The sequence below is a fragment of the Dipodomys ordii genome, unplaced genomic scaffold (assembly GCF_000151885.1).
Source record: "Dipodomys ordii isolate 6190 unplaced genomic scaffold, Dord_2.0 Scaffold97, whole genome shotgun sequence".
NCBI lineage: Eukaryota > Metazoa > Chordata > Mammalia > Rodentia > Heteromyidae > Dipodomys > Dipodomys ordii.
Window position 1 is genome coordinate 5,541,992 of NW_012267313.1, and position 18,051 is coordinate 5,560,042.

The window sequence follows — 18,051 nt, forward strand, 5'->3', positions numbered from 1 at the left end:
TCTTAGGATATCTTGTGATGCAAAAGCATTTTTTTTTTTTCTGAAAGCAGTTAGCAGTCAGATTTGTTTGTGTGGTTAATGTTTTCATGTTTACCTGCTTATTTCCTTGAGGAACGAGAAAAGGAATTTTTTTTAATAAGATACTTCCTATAGTTTGCTATTTGTCTCACATACATTTGTTAGTTTAAGTACATTTAGTCTATCATTGATTTAGTCTGTTCGTGTGAATGTGTGGTTCAGAGAGCACAGGTGGATCTCTGACATGTTCCCTCAGAGGTGGGAAAGTCAAATTCTCATAATAAAGCGACTTAGGAGTATTTCTAACTCCATGTCCAATCAAAGTGAATGTGCAGCATCTCCTAGGAAGTGAAAGGTGATGTGTAATTTGAAGAGAAGGGTAACTCTTCAGCGAAATGGGTGACTTGCACGACTCAGCAGATTTAGGAGGAGAGAATTGATACTATTTTATACCCCCAAAATAGGAATCAATGAGAGGACAATGATATTGAAAGAGTACTATAAGACAGACAGGAATGTATGCTTCCCTTGTAATTTTGCTGTGATGAGGAGATGAGGAAAATGATTATAGACCACCAATTCATCCAGGAAAAGAATACATGCTCTGGTCAGGAGGTTTGAGCTTCTTTCCTGCAACTCCTGAGATACTTTCTGAAAACTGTTAATAGAAACTTGGGAAAAAGCTGAAGGAAGGCTGAAGCAATGAGTTGCATGCCTGCCTTATAAACTGCCATGTGGACTTCGAGAAGGAGCTTACTCTCAGAGCCCCAAATTTCCCACCTGCTCAGTTATTGTACAGCTCAAGGAGACAATGCTAGCTGGGTACTGGTGACTCATACCTGTAATTCTTGCTACTACTCAGGAGGCTGAGATCTGGTTCAAAGCCAGCCTGGCCAGAAAAGTTCATGAGACTTTTACCTACAATTAACCAGCAAAAAGCCAGAAGTGCCAGGTGCTGGTGGCATACGCCTGCAATCCTAGCTACTCAGGGGGCTGAGATCTGAGGATCATGGTTCAAAGCCAGTCCATCAGGTAAGTCCATGAGACTCTTCTCCAATTAACCACCAGAAAACCAGAAGTGGCACTGTGGATCAAAGTGGTAGAGAGCTTGCCTTGAGCTGAAGAGCTCAGGGACAGCGCCCAGGCCCAGAGTTCATGACCCATGAACGACAAAAAAAGCCAGAAATAAATGTGTGGCTCAAATGGTGGAGTGTCAACTTTGAGTAAGAAAGCAAAGCCAGAGCATGACAGCCTGAGTTCAAGCCCCAGTGACCACACACATGCAAACATGTGCTCGCACGCACACACACACACACACACGCGCACACAGATGCTTACAAAACCACTGTCTTATAAGACATTAGTCTTTAAATAACATACTTCTCTATTCTTTAAAGGAGATTCCCTTCCAATAAGATTAAGTCAGGCTCGGACAGTGCTTAAAGGCCTCTCCTCACTGGATAACATCTTCCAGCTCTTCAGGGGATTTGAGTGTTGAAACTAGGTGAGAACTTACAGAAAATCAAATCCCACTATTTTAAGGTTACATCTTCCCAATGACAGAGACCTTGAAAAGTGGGAGACTCTTCTTTATCTTCTGACTCTGCATCATGGGAATATAGCTATGAACACATGGGTTTTAGATTTGGGGGGGTAGTATTAAGGTTTGGACTCAGGACCTTACACTTGTTATGTCAGTGTCCTTACCATTGAACAATACCTCCAGCTCTGATTTTTGCTCATTAATTTTTGAGATAGGGTCTTGCTTCCTGTCCAGACATATGACTGGAAGCCATGCAGAGTGCAATCTGTTTGGTTTCCTAGTAACTAGGATACCAGGTACCTGTCACTCTATTCAGCAATTCCTTGAGAAGGAGTCTTGGAAAACTTTTTTTTCCTGCCCAGTCAGGCCAACAGTCTTAGTCTCTCATGTAATTAGGATTACACACCTGAACCATTGGCGTCTGGCTCTGTGTTTCTAATTTTAATCATGGTTTTCTGGATATATAAAAAGAAATTCTATACTCAGCTTACTTTTGTGACCTGATAGCAATGACTTCCTTCATTTCTTTTATATATAAGTCATTAAGGGAACAAAGATTAGAGGACTAGCCTTTCTTTCTTCAGTGACCAACATAGACACTATGCTGGTAAGAATATAGTATATAAGTAATAAGCAAGTGAAACTGAGCTATCGCCTGTGTCCATAGTTTCTTTGTAGTGTGTCTCTGACAGGATACCTCTTTTCTTCTCTGAAGTAATGTGAACCATGATACATGATGGTACAGATTAAAAACAGTCTGATGGTTAATGGTAGCTACTGGTACAAACAAGTTGTCAAAAGCAAACTGATAGCTAATAGACTCTAGAATGCTGAAATCTAAATAGTTCCAATGGTTCAAAGAACTGCTGAGCCCTTACTTATGCTTGGATTTTACATCACCGTGCCTATGAGAGTTGTATATTAAAATCTGGCTACATGGGTAAGGCTTTTGAGCAGAAATCTCCTATGTCAGAGCTTTCCCCACATATGAAGTGAAACTCACATTCTATTCATAGTCTTGATGTCATCAGGTTTAAAAAGTAAGAATGAACTAATGCATTGTTTAGTTTGTCATTAGACTACACAATGCTGATTTTATCTGATCAATTTAACAGGAATGTTCCTTAGAGCTCTGTCTGCGTGTATGGAATAGATAGCCAGTTTTGCCTTTGTCAGTAATTGTGAATGTGCTAGTTTTAAATTTACAAAGCCCTAGATATACATTATCTTAGTTGAGTTTCATAGCAAGTCTAAGAGCTATTCTTATCTTGTAGGTGAAGAAGCTGAGTCTAATATCAGACAGGCTTGTTTAAAGGTGGAGCGGGGATGTTTGAATTTAATTCCATTCTTCCAAAAAGGACACTTTTGTCTTTGCTTCCAGACTTCCTGTTTTTCTTCACATCTATACCCAGTGATTTCTCAATACAGTCATCTCAGGTTTTCTTAAGCTCTTAAAGTACAAGCCCTAGAAGGTACAAAAAACACCTCTGGGTTAATTGGCAATCAATGTTATACTGTGATATGAAGTAGAAAGACACTGTTTATTCTTCACACAGTGAGACCAAAGGAGGATATTTTTGGAAGAGGATCACAAACGCTCAATGGCTATGTGCATACAATCATATAAAATAATGTTTAGCAAAATGAACTCCAAGAAATGGAAACAAGAAGTTTTTTGTTATTTTGCTCCCCTCTCCTCTCTCTCCTCTGTCATTATTTTTGATTTCTGTACCTTTTGTCTTAAATGTAAATTTATCTGTTTTGGGGAGGGCACAGAAATGGTGACACGGAGGATGAACTAATTCAGTAGTGATACTCACTAGATAGTGTGTTGAAAATGAACTATCCGACTTGTAGAGAGGAGGGGGATTAGGAAGGAAAATCTGGGAGAAAACAAGGGAAGAGGTGACACTGTTCAAAAAGCAATGTACTCATTACCTGACTTGTGTAACTATAACACCTCAGTCTATCACCTTCAAAATAAAAAAAAATTAAAGAGAAAGATTGTGTTTATTGGCTTGTATGAGGAGGAATACTTGCAAGAAGATTTTTGTTTTTGTAATAAAAATCCTGTGATTTTTCTGCGTGAATGGAGTCGTTGTTTCCCACGCACTAGTGATCTGTATCAGCTACAAAAGGAAAAATGAGTCAGGAACATGGCTCTGCTTTGTGAGGCTTCATGTAGGGTGTAGCCTGCTGTGATGTGAGAGTTAGCCTACAGTGTCTGATGCTGTGCGGTCTTGTTTAGGCCGAGACTGGGACCAACCATAGACATCATAAAAGTCTTCTGAAATCATGACATCATTCACTGATAAGCTACCCTTATGAATAAATACCATGAGAGACTCCAGGGTAGGCTGTCATCTTTGAAGCAGTATCTACTATAAACAAAGATTCTCATGACTAATAATAAACGTATCTCTGCATGTTATTGACATAGTGTTTATGAATTTTGTCTTCAACTGAAAATGCTTCTTTAAATAGAGTATGCTTAGTAGCTCTGTGCCTGTCTCCTTTAGGCATGAAAAGGTTTGGTTTGAATCATGATTCGTTTTATGTTGTTAGTGGAATGTGATCTATGTCGTAATTACGTGTGGTGGGGCTTGAGACTGTTGTCTAGGAATGGCAAGCTCATAACCAGGGAATTTCCTTGTTGACTCATGCGTGTGTGAGAAAGTTAACAACTGTAGCCTAGAGTTTCATGTAACCATGAACTTTCTAATGTCTGCAGCTAGTTTACAATTAAACTATGTCTCCCCTATAGCTGATGATTGCTTCTTTAGTCTAAATGATTCCCCCCCTATCATTTCTTATGCCTGCATGTTGATTCTTCCTGATCAGATTGTGCCCTTCTCCTGTTTCTATAAGTAGCCATTTTTAGAGCTTCCTACTATTAGCTTTCAGCCCAGTAAGTAAGCATGCACATGTCTGGTCCAGCTTCAGATAGAGTTTGAAACAATCTTATTTTGAAGCAGGGCTGGGTACTGCCATAGCCAAATGATCCCCTGCTGCCATTGGCCACTTTCCAGACAAGCAGATTCTTTTCCTGGCCAGCTCCTGAAGGAGCTGTCATAATGGCAGTGGGTGAGGAGGGGGGGTGGTGACAGCTCAGTGGTAGAACTTCTGCCTCTCCTATGTTCTCATTTTACTGTCCGAAGCCTGGCCTTCATTGAAGGCTGACTCAAGAATTCCCAACTCCTATGTATCTCCTGCACCATATCCAACTTTCCAAGAAAGAAAAATGACCTTATAGTGAGCAGAAATGGTCATCTGGAATCCATTTTCTGTACCATGGGTGTCAAGGACAAGGAGGAGGTTTTAGACTATGTGAAGGTAGGACATGGCCAGATACCAGTACATTGCTGCAAGTGTTACTTACAGCCTTTGGAAAGGAATGGGGGGGTCTCTGCTTGAGGTTCCTCAGTTTTCCTAACAATTGTTTCACACTTCCATATTCAATCAAACGAGGCTTAGAAAAACAAAAAAGAGTATGTAAAGACATTGATAGATTATTAGTAATTAAGAAAACGCCAATGCTTACATTTTGTTTTTAATAATATGGACAAGAAAGCTTTTCAAAATATACATGATATAAAATATACATGACATGTAGTATTTTGCCCGTAACTCAAGACCTGTCACTTGTTTGGCTTGCTTGTTCAGTGGAATTCTGCCACTGAGCCACTCCTCTAGCCCTGCTTTTGGCTGGTTATTTTGGGGACAATGTGTCTTGGACATTTTTGCACAGGCTGGTTTCAAACCTCAATCCTCCTGGTCTCAGATGCCTCAGTAGCTTCGATTATAAACAGGAGCCATTTGGGCCTGGCTTAAACTTGATATTTGGTTAGATGCTGTTTCTAAACAATTCTAGGTTGACATTCTAGTCTGAAATTTTATGACTTACAATCAATTCATTCTGCAGTATAAAGAACTCATAAGATTAGCCACCAATTTAGATTTAATGAGGTCAAAATTTTTATTTGTGATTTCAAATGCTTATGAGTAAAAATAATGAGCTGGAGTTAATCAGAATTCAGAATTGATGAGATTTTTCTGTTTCTCTATTTCAGGAGAGATAATTTCCCCCTTGGTTTCACACCTTATTAGTCAATATTTGACATTAAGTAAGCCAAATTAATCTCTCTAAGCCTTTCAACTTGGATATAATAATTGTACCTAATTCACAAGATATTATAAAATTGTTTTTACAATTAAAAAAGAATCAAATACCAAAAATCTCATAAGGCTCCAGACTAATGCTTGTCACAGGATAAACACTCAATCAATGTTTATTAAAGTAAGATAAAGTTTAGTTGTTCTTTAAATATTTTCAAATATCCATTCTCCGCATTAGCAGAAATTTATCCTGGTAGCTTTCAGAGTCATGTGTTTATTATGCAGACTACACTGAAAGAAAAAAACATGTTGTATGGCTCATGTCAGCAGCCCCTTCCTAGAAAGTCACATACTGTTTGTGAGTGGTTTATGAGTTAAGGTTCTGTCTTTAGAATAGCCTTATTTTAATGTTTTTCTTTTTTGTTTCTCCCATCAGATTGCCACAGAGGGGAGCATATGTGCATACATTTTTGGAAGAAGCTATTTGATACCACTTCTTATTTAAGAAATTTGGTACCACTTCTTATTTTTTTAAAAAAATACCTAAAGCATTGAAATAAATGCTATTAAAGCCTCTTAGGAAGTAGAACTATTTATGCTAACACAATGAAGTCATGTGCAATCTTAGATTGAATAATTTTGTGATGTAAAAATTGTCTAGAGAATGACTGTGATACATGGATGAGAGAGACAGAAAGTCAGAAAGAGAGGGAGAATGAGAGACAGAGATAGGGAGATACAAAAACAGAAATGTTGACACTGTAGGAAAAGGAAGAAAATGTAAGTTTCTAGATTTTTGTCATTAAAGTCATGAAAGAAAGAAGGGAAAAAAAGAAAATGTCAGCTTTATAAAATGAGGACAAACATATTTGCATATAACAATGCTATAACTGTCACCTGACAGTATGGGTGGTACTGTACCCATTCTGTATATATGGGGGTATTTAATCTTCAATAACTAATTTAAATTCATCAAAATTAAAATTTCATTTGCACCCGGTGTATTACTGGTGCTTAGGAACTACAAGTATCTAGTGATCACTATAATGAAGTGCCTGGAGACCTGTCCAATCCTGGAGAATGTTCACTGAACAATATCAATTAGATCACCATCTGTGCCTGGGGATCCAATCTCCCCTTGTCTCCTATATTTTGTCTTACTTGCCTCTTTCTCTTTTCTTTTTCAACTTTGTTTTTCTTTATTAGCTTCTTTTCTTGGCCTATACACCTGTACACATCTGTCTCACAGATTAATGGAAACCTTCAGACTAAACAATCTTCCATTTGACCTACTGCTTTCTCACAGTGAAACTCCTAACACACACACACACACACACACACACACACACACACACACACACACACACACACACACACCATCTGTGTCTCCAAATATCTGAGAATAAGTTACCACCCATCCTATTGAAAATGAAGCTCTTGACCATAGCACAGCAAATTGCCACTAAATAACCTCATCATTGTCATGATTAGTGGCTGCTTTTTAGCTTTCATATAATCTTATCTCTCTGTGGTACAGAGTTGAATTCCTTTCTCATTCCCCCTCTTTGACCATTTCCTTTGGATTTTTGCAGATTCATTTCCCTGTGCTTATCATTTTGATAAAGGGAGCTGTGGTCTTTTTATTTTTTTCTTCTTCCAGGACTGGAGTTTAAACTCAGGGCCTTTTTCCTGCTCAGCTTGTTTGCATTCTAGCAAGACCACGTTTTCTTTATCTGTTCACTGTAAGTTGGGCACCGAGGCTGATTCTAAGGCTTGGATGTTGTGGCTAGAGCTGCTATGGACATGAGTGTGCAGGGATCTCTATTGGAATGGATGAGCACTCCTTTGCCCATAGCTTTTATATCCCTGGTTCTATTCTCCTACAGTCACAGTGTCGATGCTTTTCTTTTCTTGATCCCTGGATCATGAGCAGAAATTCTGTTCTGAGTTCACTCCTCCTGTTAGCATAATGTTAATCTGAATGTCCTGCATAGATGTTAAAGTAAGCATATTCAAAACTAAACTCATTAACCCAGAGTCTATTGTCTCTCTGTGTATTTCTCCCCTTTGAGATTAGAAAAACTAGTTTTTCAAACACTCCATACTGAAAGTAATGAATTGTTAGTTAGTTTGTTTCTTGCACACCCTATATTTAATGAGTCATATAGCTCTCTGGACTCCACGTTTCATGGTAGCTTCTCAACTTGTAATTTCCTCAGAATCTTTACTCAGGAATACTCCATCAGCCTTGCTGAATGTCTTTTGTCCTACATTTCTGCCTTTTCCAATTAATCTTCTGTACTGTTACCCAGATTGTGAACTCACCTGCCCTAACCTTCAAATGTCTTCCATTATCTCTAAGATAAAGCACATTAGCTCCTGTCTTCCCTCATTCATCATTGCTCAAACTACTTCTTGCTTTGGACCTCCTACTTTGGACCTCATGCCCTTAAAATTTGCTCACATTATCCTTTGAGCGTTTGCTTGTGTTGTTGGATGTCTTTTCATCAAAACTCTTTATTGTGTTTTCCATTTGGTCAAGTACACGCACATGCATGCACACACAGTGAAACAAAAATCTATGGGGCCAACCTCTATTGTTACTATGCATGTACTCTTGGAATTTAAAATCAATTTTATTCCATTAAAAATCTTTTTCCTCATCTCCCACTTTAGTTTTTAGTATCTAACTGAACCTACATGTTGAAAAAAATATATGCAGCATACTGGGTAATCAAGTTCTGCAAAAATATATGCAGAACTCTGGGTGAGTGGGAGAGCAATGGATACCTGATGAGCGAAGGAGGCAGGTATGTATGAAGGTGTGAGATTTTGTGATCTTGTGGATATTGGGGAGCACCTGTATACTGGGGAGCTAATGTGTGTATCCTAAGGGTGAAGGTAAGCATAGTGAAATGCAGAAGATAGAGACAAAAATATGGGTTCTTTTTGCTAAATCCAACCTTGCCTAAAGATAGCTCTATCTCTCCATTCTCAATTTCATGGACCATAATGCCCTTCTACCTTTAAACAAATCTAGCTTCTGGATATGGCATCACAAATTAGCTTACTTCTTATAAACAGACTTTACCACTGTGAGAGATATACCAGGTACCATTAGTATTTTCTGATGTGATTGCTTGTAGTGTTTTCTAGTCCTGTCATAGTATTAGGATGTAGCTGTGCTTCCCAGACCTTTAAGAAATGTGTTCGGATGTATAGAACATGATTACAGGTTACTGGCATCTTACATAAAAGACTTTCCACAAGTTTGAAAGTTCTGGAATCACTTCGGTTTACAGATATCAAAGATCATACACAGGGAGCATACTGGAAATTGCTACCCTTTTAAGTTTCTAGTTAATTTAAGGATTTCTTGGAAGTTGACTTCTGAGTATTTGTGAATAACCTCTCACAGTGCATTAAGGGCAAACAAATCTACCACTGAATGATTTCCTTATGTAAAGTGTGTGCGCTAGCTTGAACTTTAAAATATTCTATAAACCTTTTGTTTTTAGCCAAAATTACTTAATTACTAAGGTCTTAAGAATTATAATACTTATATTATAGAATAGAACTAAATTATAGACTATTTCATAGTATAGACTATTTTATCTATAAGCATTTTATATTTATTAAATAGATAAATACAATTTCTAATGTTTATGTATTAATATATGTAAGTTTATATTTTTTCAAAATACTAGAGAATTTAGTATTTACTTTACTTAAGCCATTATTCACTAAAGCAAATAATTCTCTAGAAAACAGTTGTTAAAAGTTGCTTAACTTTAGGCATAAGAATATTTTAGATGAGAACTTGCCAGATTAATAAATCTACTCAAATGCTCCAAATTAAAAATTATTCATTGACTTATTCATTCATTGTTGTTTGTTTCTCAGTAAAATAAACAATGCACACATATTTTGGGCACTTGATGTATCTCTCACATTGTGTTCAGTGTGTTGAAATACAAAAGACACCTGGTTCTTTCTTGCATGAAGATTATGTTCTATTTGTAGAGGCAAAACCAATATGGATTGAAAGTAAACCAATGATACTCAGTTGTAGGTCTGAAAACTCTGAAGAACTGGTGTAATAGAGCATGCTATAACCCAAAACAAACTTATTTTCTCTTTTCCTTCCTCCCTCCCTTTCTCCCTTCCTCCCCCTCTCTCTTTCTCTATTTCCTTTCTTCTTCCCTCTCTCCCTCCCTCTGTCTCTTCTTTCTTCTCTTCCTTACCTTCTTTCTTTGCCTTTCCTCTCTCTTTCCCCTCTTCTTCCCCCTCTTTTCTGTCCTCTTCTCCCTCCCTCCCTTTTTCCATGTTTTCCTTCTTTCCCCTTTCTTCTGACAGGCCTTCCCTGAACAGCTCATGTTGGCCTTTAACTTATTATCTTCCTGCCTCCATCCATATCCTGGCTTCTAGAAGTACTGGTATTTATCATTCATGGCCAGCTTATTATATTTTTTTTTCATGATAACATCATCTTGCCTTATTTACTGTGATGAATATACCTGGAGAAAAATAAAAAAGAGGAAATCATATTCTATCTTATGGTTGTTCTGTTAAGCAATTTTCAGCATCTCAGTTGATCTCAATCAAGGAATCAATTGGCAGCTGTGGATCATAATATGCAGTGTTGGGAACATCTGACTTGCAAACCTGGCCTCTAGAGCCTGTCTTCCTGGTGAAGCTGGTTCTGCTACTCACCATTGTGAGATATGTGTCTCTATTGTCTCTCTCTGACATGGGAAATGTAGAAGAATCTACATTTTTGTGGTTATTGTGAGAGTTCAATATTGTGTAGTTCATGTAAAGAATTTAGAATATGGCTGATGTGTGTAGTAAATGCTCCTGAAATGTTAGATATGGTAGTTCGTTTTAATAGTTACTAATAGTAAGGAAGATATAAGATTACTGATACTAAAAAAAATCATGGATAAAATGGAACTCAGTTTCTAGAGATGGGCATTCCTAGTGATGTCTCTTATAGTATAGTATTTTAATGGTAGGGACCATTAAAAAAGAAACAGGATTGTTTTTCAATCAGCAAACATCTCTTATAACAGGTTAATCAAAAATGCATTGCCAAACTGGATTATTTTTCCTTGAAACTTAGGATTTATGTTAGAAATATTTGTTAAGTTGACTAAGAAGTCTTTTCAGACGTGGCATTAATTCTTGGAAAATAAACTTTGTGGTGAATTCTTGAAGACATGGATTAAATATTCCTTAAGTATTTGAGTTAAACATGTTGATGATTGGAGGAATTTGGATCTGAGAAAAATCAGCCCCACACCATTAAAAGCCGTTTCAATGTTGGCAATGATAAAGAAGAATTGATGGCCCTTCCTCCCCCTCATCTAGAATCAGATCTACAGAGTTGGAAAACAATTGCGTAACCATGGCACCTTTTGCTGTCTTGTGCAGGAGCTAAGAGGAACTGCTGTGGTGGTCTCTGGAAGACAGAGTGGGACTTTCCACCTCTGCCTCAGTGGTGCTCCATGCAGGAAGGCTGCACATCTTTCCTTGGCTGAGGAATATGGCTCCATAGGCAATGGATGTCTATAAAAGAAACAACTAGGCAGGCAGCAGTTATTAGACAAATACACTCTGCTACACAGCATCTTTTGATTATATTCTGTATCCTTCTTAGCAAAGAGTCTATAATGCACTTTTGTGCCAAGACTGGGCTTTGAACTCAGATTCTCAGTGTTCCTGTGTTGTTGCTTGGCTTCTCTCTGTCTGTCTGTCTCTGTCTTCCTCTCCTTCTCCTTCTCCCTCCACTGCTCCCTCCCTCCTTCTTATCTGTCTCTGTCTGTCTCTTTGTGTCTGTCTGTCTATCTCTCTCTCTCTCAACTTGTGCTCTACCTCCAAGCATCTGTAATGTAGAACTCTTACCTAGCCATTTTTCCCCTGTTCTCTCTTTGATCAAGGGGCTTTGCTAAGGACTTGAATTGTTGTCATGGTCGGGGGAACTCGTACACAACTTCTGGCTTTAGTATAGACCAGCGAGCTTCAGTAGCAAGGATCTGCACCAGGAAGCCTGAACAGATGGCCCTTAACAGACTTGTAACTCAAAATAGGAAGAATCAAGGTTATCCATCAGTATTTGTGTTCTGATTGTTACAGGGGAATTTATCCCCCTTGTAAAGGAATCTATCTAGCCTCTCAAGATTTTATTCACAATATCCAATAATCAATACAAATTACAAGCCTTCCTGTAAAATAAGAAGAAATGATTGAAACCCAAGATTAAAACCATGCTAAACCCATATGTGATTTTGATATGGCAGGTTTTTGTTTGTTTGTTTGTTTTACTTTGGGATTTGAAAATAACTGTCATGAACAAGACCAAGTTAATAGAGAAAAGGTTTGTTGGACAGCAAAGAGAAGTGAAACAATGACAGGGAGAATCCAAAGCTGAAAAATATGCCATTTCATGTTAAGAATTTGGTGGTCTTGAACAGCTAAATGAATTAATAAGAACCTGGAAATTAAGGACCCGAAAAACAGGATCAGAGAAATGGAGCACAGAAAGGAAAAGGATGGAAAAAAATAGAATGTAACATAAAACATACATGGTACACAAACTGACCTCTGGACTCACTATTCTCCTTAAGAGATGTCATACTTAGCCAGGTGAGTTACTTCATGCTGGATGGACCATTTGATGCTATTAGAAACACACACAGACAATTCTAGTTCCAAGGCTGTTTCAAAGCCTTTGAGTTTTCAAGGGAATTTTTTTCACTTTAATGGAAAACTTTGTTTCCTCCAATAGTATCTTTGCCAAACTTTGACAACCTCAGAAAAGAGAACTAACAGTAAGATTATGTGCAGTGAAAACAATCTGGATCAAGTTTTCTTCCTAAAGGAAATAGTACAGTGTCAGAAGAATATATTCACATTTCCATGTTTTAGTTCTTTTTTGTTCTTATTCTGGTTTTCATTTCAAAACTGGATTGGTGGTAGATATCTTCTCACTTCACACTCTCTTGTGCTCTTGGCTTTCCATTTTTGATTTGTGAGTGGTTGTGCTTCTTGTTCTTCTCTTACATTAAAACTATATAAGATTTTCCACTGCTGCATAATTAAGCAGGATATAGAATTTTTTTTATTGTGAAAATACTGTACAGAGGGGTTACAATTACATGGGTAAGATATGAGTACATTTCTTATCAAGCATTGTTGCCTCCTCCTTGTTTCCGCTTCCCATCCCATCCTCCCCGCTCCCCCCGCCCCCCACCAAAGTTGTAAAGTTTGTTTTTGACATAAGGACTTGTACATATCATTGTTGCAATGGGTCCACCTGTATCCCTATTTAAATTATTTGTTTTTTCCCTTCCCCAAGGATTTTTAATGCAAATCTTTGAAATTTGTGCCATGAAGATGATATCACCAGCTGCCATGCATCTTTTACGGGTTTTAATGTACTGTCCTTGAAACATTCATTACCTGTAGCCACCTTGATATTGTGCTCTGACAGAATTCTCACTGGTTTTCTGAGAAAAAGATAAAAATTATGTAAGCATACTTATGAAGACTACGATGACCAGTATTTACATCTTCCCTACTCACTGATTTTCAACTAATACTTAAATGCAAATGCTTACTCTCATAAAATCTATATTATTTCATATGTCTAGATATGGCTTACAATTTAGAAATTATTTATTATTATTATTTGTGTGTGTGTGTGTGTGTGTGTTGCCAGTCTTGGAGCTTCAATTCATGGCCTGAGCACTGTCCCTGGGCTTCTGTGCTCAAGGCTCGTGCTCTACCCCTTGAGCTACAGCTCCACTTCTGGGATTTTTGGTGGTTAAGTAGAGATAAGAATTTCACACACTTTCCTGCCCGGGCTAGCTTTGAACCAAGATCCTCAGATCTCAGCCTTCTGAGTAGCTAGGATTACAGACATAAGCCAACAGTGCCCAGCTAGAAATAATATTTTATTCCTTCCTTCTCCCTCTCCTTTTATACTACAACCTTTTCCTCAAGTCCATGATGATAAGGAAGTTTCTCCTGGACATCTAATAACAAAGGAACCCAATTAAAAAATAACTGGTCATCCACAGCTCAGCTCAGTGTGCTATCAAGCATTGGATTCTGAAGGTGAAAAAAGACTAGGTTTCCCTGTAGGTCATAGAACCACAGAAACCCCTGAAGGAACAAGCCAATGCAAGAAGTACGAAGTGTAATATTAAAGTATGCTAAAGAGCTTTTCTTGGTAATAAAAAATACCTTCACAGATGTTGAATCATTTCACGTTCTCAAAATATGAAAGGAAAGTATTTGTACCTCAATTTCACAGAAAGACTCACTCAAGAGGAAAGAGAAGTAGCTCACCTAGGGAGACAACTAGTAAGCACTGAGAGCAGGATTCATGTCTTCATTGCTATTTAACATTAACGTTATGTTGGTTTAAGAGGTTGGTCGGAAGGGTTGGTATGACAGGCAGCATCAGAACTGAAGGGCACTTATAAATCTACAAGATATGTGAGTGCAAGACAGAGACTTCTACCTTGGAGAAGCCTTTTACAATGTTTATATCCTCAAAGCTTTTTGGCAAAAACCAAAAGTTTGAAACTTGCTCAGAAGTTTATTCTAATGTTGACAAGAAGAAAGAGAAAGAGAAAGAGGCTTAGAAAAATATTCTTGAGGATATGCAAATGGTAGTATGCTCAGATTAGATAATAGTGTAGAGAAAAACTTTATAGTTCCAGAGATAATTAAATGTGTACCAATGTGATCCAAGAATTTTTTTTAAATTTGTGTCTTGGGGTCAGGGCCATGCTGATTGTCAGTTCTCTATGGCTTTCTCACATTGCTATGTGTCTTGTGAGCAGAAGGCTCAACTTTATTTCTCTCTGTCATTTCAAGAATGCTGTACAGTGAACAGTTTTGGAAAATGGAGATAGCGTTTACTGCCAGGCATGTTTACTTCCCGCCATAAAGGATCCATATTCCCTAAGCTAGGCTGTCTCTCCCATAATGCTTACTGTGTATACAGTTGTCACCTGATCCTATTTACGTTGCCCTATGAGGATGGATGTTCCAAGAAGCAGTGTCAGAAAATGCTGATTATGAGGCTACTTCATTTGCGGGAGTAATAAAGTCACTCCTTGCTGACTGAATTGTGTCATGTCTTCTTCAAGCATCTGTGGCTTGCAATTGACCTTCACAGCTCTTGATAGATCACAAGACACCTTCTGCTCCATCTCTAGCCTAATGCCGTGTGTGTGTGTGTGTGTGTGTGTGTGTGTGTAGTGTGTGTGTGCATGTGCTGTGTGTATGTATATATTACTACATTTAGAGTTTATGCAGATGCAGTTTTCTTAGTGTTTTGCTTTTCTAGTGGTATGATTCTAACATCTCACAATTAACCACTGTCTGTGGAAACGAGCCAAGTACTTGGTAAAAAGCAGTAAGCAACCCGAAGATACTACAGTCAATTTGGGGACTTTCAGATAATTCACTGCTGAGCCTTTGCTGGTGACTTCAGTCCCTTTAAAACCAGCTTTAAACAACCAGGAATAAAAGCCTTCAGTGTGAGGGGCTGTGTTTTCTTCCCATCTAACTATTTGGCCTATTTGGAAACTTGTCCTTTGTATCTCTTGCTAGGCTGATTTTTGTTTCCTAGCAAGAAAAGGAAGTGTAGGACTATTTTTTCTGAATAGATCTCCAATTCATGTTCTTATGGTAGTTCTTGATAAGGTTGCCATGTTCTTTCTGTCTCAATTAACTATTTTTTTAATATAATTTATGCTCATTTAAGATTAAGAATTTTTCTTTAGCTTTGTAGGTTAAGAAAGATCCAGTCCTGGGTAAGAAAGTTCTCCAAGTTTAACCCCTGTTAAAGGTTAATGAAATTTTTGACATTTTCACTGTCCAGTGATTTTGATGCTCATTCTAATCTTGATCTCTTGAGACTTTTCACTTGTGCTTAACATCTTCAGAATCTGAACTATAGTTCACTTCCATCTGCTAATGCTTCATTTGTTTGTCCCTTCAAGCCCACAGAGAGTCTTCCATCTGAATTGGGGATCTCGGCAATGCTGACACTTTGTAGAAGCTCAATATACATTTATAAGATGATTGAATTTAGGACATTGGCTTTCTCAATGAAAAATCATGGCAAGAAGAGAAATACCACTATAGGGAATACAGTAGTGTTAGTCTCGGTACTAACATTTGCTTAGGTCTTGCTTTATGTCTGAACCAAGTCAAATGTCTTACAAGCAGTGCCTCATTTAATCCACACAGTTTTGTATTTTAGAGACAAAGGAACAGGCATAGAGAAGTTATGTAATTTTCCCAAAGTCACCATGTCAGAACTGAGATTCTACTGATTTCTAAGAGTCAGTGGTATCTGCTGAATATATTAGAAGGCTAAATAATTTTTTTTTACTTTGGGGTGAGGCTAGATTTAATTGGCCATAAAAAGTTCTAATGAATTCCAAATGATAGGGATGACGGGTCAAGTAATACCTTTGTATACTTAGAAGATCAGAGGGAAGCTTGACCAACTTGAGACATTTGTGTTCTAGCCCAAGTCCTCATTTATAGCTATTCCTCTCCTATTGATTGGGAAATGCATTAATTTATCCTTTTATTTATTCTAAAAATATTTATTAACACCTGACTTGGTGCATAGCACAGAGGAGAGAAGTAATTCCCTTTAACAGAAGGTGAACTTCCCTGGTGGCTTGCCTGGGACTGCAGTGTACCTCAGAGGTTTAGAGAAAGAGGTGTAATGCCACCTGTACAAGCCTTTCCTTAATTGTGAGCTGTTGACGGTAGGGGTCAGGGCTACTTTTGTGTTGATCTGCACCTGACCAGGGAAGTGCTTCTTAACGACAGTCAAATGATGAAGGCAATGACCCTCCTGTGTGTTCTTTTATCATTCCTCTGGAAGTTTGCTTATTAAATTGTTGACTGGAATAATTGAGTACTGTATTCTGGCTTATTACAAGTGTTTCTGTATTAGATTAAATGTGACTAATTTCAGCTCCTGACTTTACTTTTCCTGTAACAAGAAAATAACCTCCTTATTTACCCGATATCATATTTCTTAGTATTATATTTTGGATCATACAAGTGTTTTCCTTTTTTGCCTCTCAAGATACAGACAGTAATGTCACAGAAAAAAAACAGCTACTTACATATGACTAAACAATTAGGTTGAGCTTAACAAAATTGATACATTTGAGAGTTTTTAAACTTTATGTCAAAATAAAAATCCTTTGGGCTCTGCTTAATGGATTTTTTTAAAACAAAACAACTGAAGTGCTTATAAAAATAAATATCTCCATAATTTCCATGGTACCCTCCAAGATAGGGAATAACTTCTCACCATAATGAATGATATTTGTGGGGTTTGTTTTTTTTTGTTGTTGTTTCTTTATCAAAGTTCTTTCTAGCTGGACTGGATGTCTTACGAAATATTGCTTTCCTAGCTCCCACGATTATGTGAGTAAGTGCAGGATAATTTATTTCATTCCTTTATTTGAGGCCTTGTGAGTATTATTAGAATGAAAGGAAACCATATAAATTATGGGTTCTTGGTTCACTACTTTAACAAATATTTACTGAGAGCCAATAAAAACAATATTTACTGCATGACTGAAAAACAAAAGGACACAGTCCTTCCCTCCTTGGAATTTATCATTTATGCTTCATATTGTTTATATCAAGAGCTCTGCTCATGTAAAATTATAGCTGTGATAGGTGCTTTGAAAGCAGTGCATAATAGAACAAATATTAAGGAGGGGAATCAGGGAGTTTCTTTCTGAGGAAGTGATGGTTGAGCCAAGGTTAAGTGCAGCTGTTAACCTGATGAAAGTGACCAGTGGAGGGATATGAAGCAACACAGTTCAGTTCAGTTCAGTGGTGTTTATAGAACGCCTACCATCTGCCAGACACCAGGCTTAGGTGCTGGGAAATAAATGGAAACGACATGGTTTTGCCCCTAATAAATAGCTCACTATAAGGGCTTCATTGTCATGTAATTTATAAATGAGGAGAGATACTCTTTATGTATTTATTTTGCTCCTAAGTAGTTTGAAATTTGTCGTCTCAGGATTACCTCCATAGCTCAGTTCTTCTTCAAGAAATCAAGCACAGTCTTTTTTGTCAAGCAGTCAAAGTTTAACAACTAGACATAGTTCATGAGATTAAAGTCCAGCTAGGCTGTGGCCAGCCTTCCCATGCATTGAATGTTGTCCCACAGCATGGCCCATGCCCTTTTCATACTTAACCAAACAGCCTGACTTCAGGAAGGAAGCCAGACTAACACCAAACAAGAGATGCATTAGTACTTTGTCTTAAAAATTAACTAAAATGAATAAATTTTGAATCCTCTTATTAAA